Consider the following 6,620-nt stretch of genomic DNA (forward strand, 5'->3'; position numbering starts at 1 on the left):
CTATATGCCAAGGCTGGACAGATATTTTTAAATGTCACGGGCCAAATGGAAGCTCAGATGGCAGCAGGGTAGAGGGGCAGGGGGATTTGGAGGACACCGCACGACCACGGCTAGGTACGGTCAGGAGAGCTGGGTAGGGTTAGTGCCTGGGAAGAAGCCCAGCGTGTGAAGTTCAGTGAAGAGGTAGCAGGAGGGTCATTTGAGTAAGCGATAGGCGCTGGCGGGCAGGGGCGGGGGCAGATGGAAATGTGTGGAAACGCCAAGGACAAGTCTAGAGCAGAGAGGTCAGCAGGGTTGAGCCCCCTCGCTCACAGGAACAGGCCGCGGAGTAAACTCTGTCCCCGGTTTTGGCGTCAAACAGAACTAAGCACCAACCTCAGCACCCCACTGTCTGCCCCACACCCTTGGGGCGACTCATTTATCTGCCGAGTTGGTTTCCTGACTTACCAGGAAGGGGACCTGGGCTCCTGGAGATTAAACCAGACGAACGACACCGGACGCTCAGAAACAAGTCCCGAAACGGTGGGCGCTATTATTACTAGCAGAAAGTAACCTGTGGGAAACCCCCTTATGGAGTGGGGCTGCAGACTGCCCTCTGGGCTGATCCCCCCAGAAACAGGTTGTGTTGCAACCACACAGAATTGCTTTCTTAAGTCTGCATTATGATAGGCACCAATGTTTAGATATTAGGAGATATTACCAGAACTTTTGGAGTTGACGTCTCCTGGCCTACGCTCCAGAGCCTCTAGCTGTCCGGCGCCTGTCCACAGGCAGCCTTCGCCGAGGGGCGGCTGCCCCCTGTTGGCGAGCTGCAGACCGCCACTGCTCCCGCCGCCATCTGGCCCCGTCACTCATCTCTGAGCAGGGCCTGGCCTCTGTAGGCATTTGCACTTGCTTTCTGTGCAGTGAAGTGGACCTATTATTATCTCAGAAGGGGCGAGGGCTGTCAGAATTAGCCACCGAATTGCTGGCTGGGGCCTCCTTGACTTTGGCATGACACTGGTCTTGGGAAACCTGGGCTCATGGAAGAGCACTGAGTGGCCTGGCCTGGGAAGGGGGAGGTGAAGGAAGGGGGCCACGAGCTTTCACGAGGGCCTCTGCCAGGCCCCTGGAGGCAGCTTGGCTGCCTGTTTCCCTCCCTGTGGCCCCTTGGTAACCTGAGTAGAAACAACAGGGTTAGGGCCATTTCTGTGGCGGTGCCAGCATCCGTGTGGCTCTGGGCCTCTCAGCCACAGGATGGGGCTCAAGGAGGCTTGGGGAGGCCAGGGCGGGTCTGGATCCTGGATGTGGCTTCTCAGCCCAGGGAAGGAAGGCAGAGGGGTGGAGGGGGGTGCTCAGGGGGCTCTTGGGGCCCTTGACCAGGGGCAGGCAGCCCTCAATTAAATCCCTGTTGCTGTGCGGAACCTCTTGCTTGTCCCGGCCCCTGGGAAGAACCCATGGTAGCAGTGATGCAACTGGGCCTTCAGGGCCTCCCGTGCGAGGTCTTGGGAGACCCCTCCTCTTTTGAAGAACCAAGTCTTCTGTGGGAGAAACACTCGGTAGGGTTGGCTATTTACACACAACCAGCCTGAAACTTGGAGAAGCCCTTCCTCCTGATTTGTTTGCTCCTTTATTAGAAATGTCTGATGGTGCCTCCCACATCCTAGGCATTAGGGAAATACATTAATTCATTTAATCTTCACAGCGACTTTATAGGGAAACTGAGGCACACAGGTCAAATAACCTGTGCAAGGCCATACAGCTGGACAGTGGTGGGGCCTGGTTTTGAACTCCAGAGCCCACCTTCTAAACCGCTGTCTTTCAATGATGCTTGGAGATGGGGTTGGGGGTTGGGCTCCAGGGAGGAGTCTGAGATTATCCTTGGGCTGAGTCAGGAGCCTGCCACGTCGCAAGCTGGGGAAAGGGTCTGGGGTGGGAAACAGTGGCCGGGAGCTCTAGCAACAGAGGGAGGCCAGCCTGGCTGCAGGAGTGAGAGGGAGGGAGCGAGGCTGGACTAGGGCCATGGAAGCACTGAGGGGTCTGAGCCATGGTCTGAATCCACGTCCTCTAGCGCCCTCTCTGCTACTGTGCGGAAGAGGGATTGTCAGAGGCAGGAGGAGTGGCTGGGAGACCCGCTGGTCCAGACCCGTGAGTGGTGATGATGAGTGTGTTTGAGACGCATTTGGGAAGCTTACAGCACTTGGCTGTGGATGTGCTAGAGGTCAAAGGTCACTCTGATTTGCTCAGGGACTGAGCTGGGCAGCTGGGTCTGCTGATCTGGTCTGCTTCCTGAGGTGGTCCAGTCTGGGGGGAGGCTTTCCCTTGGAGACCTCTTTCTTGACAATGTAGAGGGGGATCCCTGGTACTTCTGGAATGTTCGTCAGCCTGTGGTCAGAGCTGGTTCCTTCCAGCCTGGAGCAGACATGGCCTCAGGGCAGGGTGGCCTTGGAGACCTGGCTGGGGTGGGATGTGACTGTTAGGAAGAGCAGACACCCGTGTGTGCGCCCAGTGACACAACTTCCAGCAGTGCCTTCCCTCTCACCTACACTTCTGGAAGGAGCAGTAGGACCTGTCGATGCAGTGTCCTGAGTCTTCCCATTTTAACTTTCTGATAGGTGAGGACAGTGAGCCTGGAGAGGTGAGCGCCTGAAGCCGTTCCTCACACCCCTGATGAAAACGGTCAGCTAGGTGCGTGGGTGGCCATCGCTCACTCTGGGTACACCGTGAAGAGGTCTTCTGGACACCCCCAGGTTCGTTGGGAGCCCTGCCCTTCGTCTTCCTCTCTTCGGGTGATTGATGTTCCTGGGGGCTCGGACCGAGGCACGAAGTGCCCCAGTCCCTCACCACTAGATGGCGCCGCTGCAGTGATGATGTCGCCGGGGCTCCCCATGCCCCCTTTCTCAGGAGAGTCCCTGTGGGGGGCTTCCTCTGGTCCCCTTGACCTGGGACACTTCTTGGACCTGCTCTGGATCTGGCCATGTGGTCGGGTAAGCGATGGCGCCTGCATGGGTCTCCTCGTCTGCAGTGACGGTTGGGACAGAGATGACGGGTTTCCATCAGCGCAATCATTCGATGGTGAATGAGGCCACAAATTCAACTGCCTCGTTTCTTCTTGTGTTCCCTAGCTTCTGTCCCTGCTCTACAAGACCAGCAGGCCGCCGTAGTTCTGTCTGCTTCCTCTGGCCAACCAGGAAGATTTCAGAGCGGGTTTCTGTGAACTTGTCTCCGTGTGCTCTGCTCTTGGCTGGCTGAGCTCTGAAGTCAGCTGTGGGCGGGTGATCTGTCTAAGATCGCACAAGAAGGCCTCGGAGATTGTGACTCCTGGCTGATTTCATTAACAGCCCATTCTCTCTCATCAGAAAAGAGGCCACATTTCCGAAACCACCACTCCCTCTCTCTGAAATCAACAACAGACAACAGTCTAGATTGCCCATGAGCACGAGTTGCGCGGATGGCCGTTCTGGCGGTCGGGAGAGAGTCAAGCGCACGAGCTGTCCGAATGTGGGCGGGGTGGCTGTGCTGTGTGCACACGCGTGTCCGTGTCTGCCTTCGTGTATCCTGTTAACCCTCCCCCTTCTCCTCTTTCTCTGCCCCAAGCGGGTCTGCTCGCAGGTGTCCTTGGAGCCTCTAGCAGCGGTGTCCCTTTGAAGCGCTGCCACCGCTGAGCCTGGTTGATGCCACTTCCTTGGTTTGACTCTTAATGCTTCAGCCTCTTCTCGGTGGGACTTTACCCTTTGCTCCCTGGAGGAGAGGTTTGCTAAATACACAGATTTGTGTAAACAAGGTTTAAGGAGGAAAAGACTGATCTTCACCTTCTGCCAGAAGCTGTTGTTCTTAAAGGCTTCTATGCCGTGTTCTTTGCAAATGTCGCTTGGGAGTTGAGTCATTTTTAGCTTTGAGTGCAGGCCCAGTAAGGTGGCCCCTTACAAACACCACGTCAGAGCTGACTTCGGGTTCACCACCGGGCTTTTGTAAGATGGCTTGATTAATTCACGGAGGTAACCCCACCACCCAAAGCCACCTGAAATGAGAGGATTTACTGTACCAGTTTACTTCCAAGCCAGATCAGGTGAAAGCGGGAAACTCCAGACCATCTGTTGTTAAAAAAAAAAAATTAATAACGGAACATCCACCGAGCAAACACTTTGTACTGCTGCATAATAAATGTGGGATGCGGTGACCTCGGCTGAGGGGGCCGCGGGTGTGTCTCCCCACTCCCTGCTTGTCTGGGGTGCCGGGCTGTGAGGTTTGTGGCCTTCTGGCCCCCCAGGGGAGGGCTGGAGGCTGAGCCCTCAGCCGTGCCGCCGCTCTGGCTCCGGCTCATCATTTCCTCACTCTCTTCTCGACGCCACAGCACATGTTCCAGGGAGAACGTGCAGGCTCCTGTGGACGCTCCTCATGCTCCCGTGGCATCTGCCTAGAATCTCCGAAGTCAGTTGTGCGGACCCGCCGCAGAGGCGCCAGCCCTGGAGGAGGACACGGGCGTGGGGGGTGGCGGCGGCTTTCCCCCACCATGAAGGACCAGCCTCCTGCTTGGCTTAGGAGTGAGCTGACAGCTCCTTTTTGATTTGCAGCCTTTGTTCAGAACGAGGCAGGGGTTCTCCGTCGTTGCAACACTCGAGTTAGGCAATCGTTCCTAGACTCTTCTCCTGGGTCCCCGCACGGAACAACACGGTGAGCACGCACCCGCCACTCAAATCAAGGTAGCGACAGAACCTTCGGGGAGAAGGCTTCGGAAGATGAACTGTTGAGGCCGGCTGTCAGCGCGTGAGGCCGTGACAGAGCTGTGATGAAGTTCTTTTCCATGGTGCTCAGAGTCTGCCGCCAAGGCCCTGGCAAACCCACGTTCAAAGGCTGTTTCTTCAAAGTAAACAGCGCTGCCTTTGAACTGGGAAGGGAAATGGGTTGGAAGGCAGGTCTCAGTCAGTGTGCGTGTTTGAACGGGCTCCGCCAGGAGAGGTGCGTGGTTTCTGGTGGCCTAAGCCCTCGGGGTGCAAAGAGGGGTCATCAGTGTCCTGTGACGTCTCCATCCATCTGGGCCCACCCTACGTCCCCATGTGGGGCCAGGCTGGGAGAGGTGACAGGAGACCCTGGGCCACATTATGACATCAGGGAGGGGGAGTGCGTGAGGCACAGCCTTGTGTGGGGGTGATGATGAAGGGCTCTTCCGGAGGGCCCCCCCCAATCCTGTTGTGCTCAATTCAGAGGGTTGGGTGGAGGCTTTCCTGAAGGGCTCTGAGGAGCGCTGCACCCCAGGCTGTGCCGTCAGGAGGCGGGACACAGGGAACCTGACAAGGGAAAGGCCACATCGTCCGCCTGCCCCCCCCACAGAGGCCCCCACTCCACCAGCGAGCACCCCACGTAGCCAGAGGCCACTGACCATGCTGTTCTTCTGCCCTGGGCCTCCAGCGGCTACCTGGCATACCACCCACGCCCGGAGCCCGGCCTTGACCACCTGCATCGCCCCCTCCAGCCCCAGACGCTGTTTGGGCTACCTGGAGACCTGCCCCTGGGCCCGCTCTTCCTCTCCTGGGGGTCTTCGGCACTCTCACCCCGGCTTCCCACCTGCAGGGAGCCCCCTGCCACCCAGCCGTCACTGGCACCACGGCCTCTGTCATCTCTGTCCCCGTGCTGGGAACGTTTGCTGCCAGCTCTTCTAGTCCCTGAGCTCCCGGGATGAGGGCCAGGGCTGCCCTGAGGATTATTATGTTCTCCAGCTTGGTCTTCTCCCATGGTGTGCAGTCGGTGCCTAATGTGTGAGCACGAGGAGGGTGAATGCCTTTCTCTTTGTTCGTTCTCCACGGAGCCCTTCCAGCTCGCCTCGCGCCCGTGGCCCGAGGTCAGCGCAGGGCCGTGGTTCCCTTGCCTCTGCTCCGTTTCCCTTGAGCTCCCGGCGGCTGCTCGTGGGGCTTCTCAGGAAGCGTGATCCCACGCCTGCCCCCAGGCCGAGCCAGGTGCCGCCGTCCTTTCCCCTGATTACAGGTGGCATTTATCATCACATGGAACTTACTGTCCGAACGCCTGGCTTCCCCAGCAGACTGAACCCCAGAGGGCTGGGCCTGTCTTTCTCACACACTCAGCACAGAGCAGGCAGTGAGGTCACAGAACTGCTGGCTGGATGGACGGCTGGATGGACAGAGCAGAGGGATTCACACAGTTGGGACATGAAAAGGCAATTGAAGGAGTATCGCAAGTTGAGAGTGGCCTCATGACCATTCATGCGACTCTGGACCTGGACAGGCACGGGAGTGAGAGGCATTCCAGAGTTTGCTGAGAGCAGCTGCACAGGGGAAGCTACCTCCTTCCTGTCAAACGTGTTCTGCGAGGCAGGCGAACCCATCCTGTCACAGCAGCGTCATGCACAGCGGATGCAGAACTCTCTGGGCCTTAGGACACCCCCCCCCCCCAAGACCATTCGCGAACCTCCGCGGGGTCTGGCCTGGCTCGACAGGCGGGGGAAGGGGGACTGAGGGGCCTCTGGTGCCTGGCTCTGCAGGGGCTTTGTGCTGGGCCAGGGTGGGGGCGGTCATCCTGGTGATGCACTCGGGCCACTGGCCTCTCTGCCCCCTGCCTATTCCAGAGTTCTCCCAGCTAGACTTGGGTGGCCCTGCCAGTGAGGTACCGGGCAGTAAAGGGCCTGG

This window comes from Ursus arctos, unplaced genomic scaffold (assembly GCF_023065955.2).
Source record: "Ursus arctos isolate Adak ecotype North America unplaced genomic scaffold, UrsArc2.0 scaffold_16, whole genome shotgun sequence".
NCBI lineage: Eukaryota > Metazoa > Chordata > Mammalia > Carnivora > Ursidae > Ursus > Ursus arctos.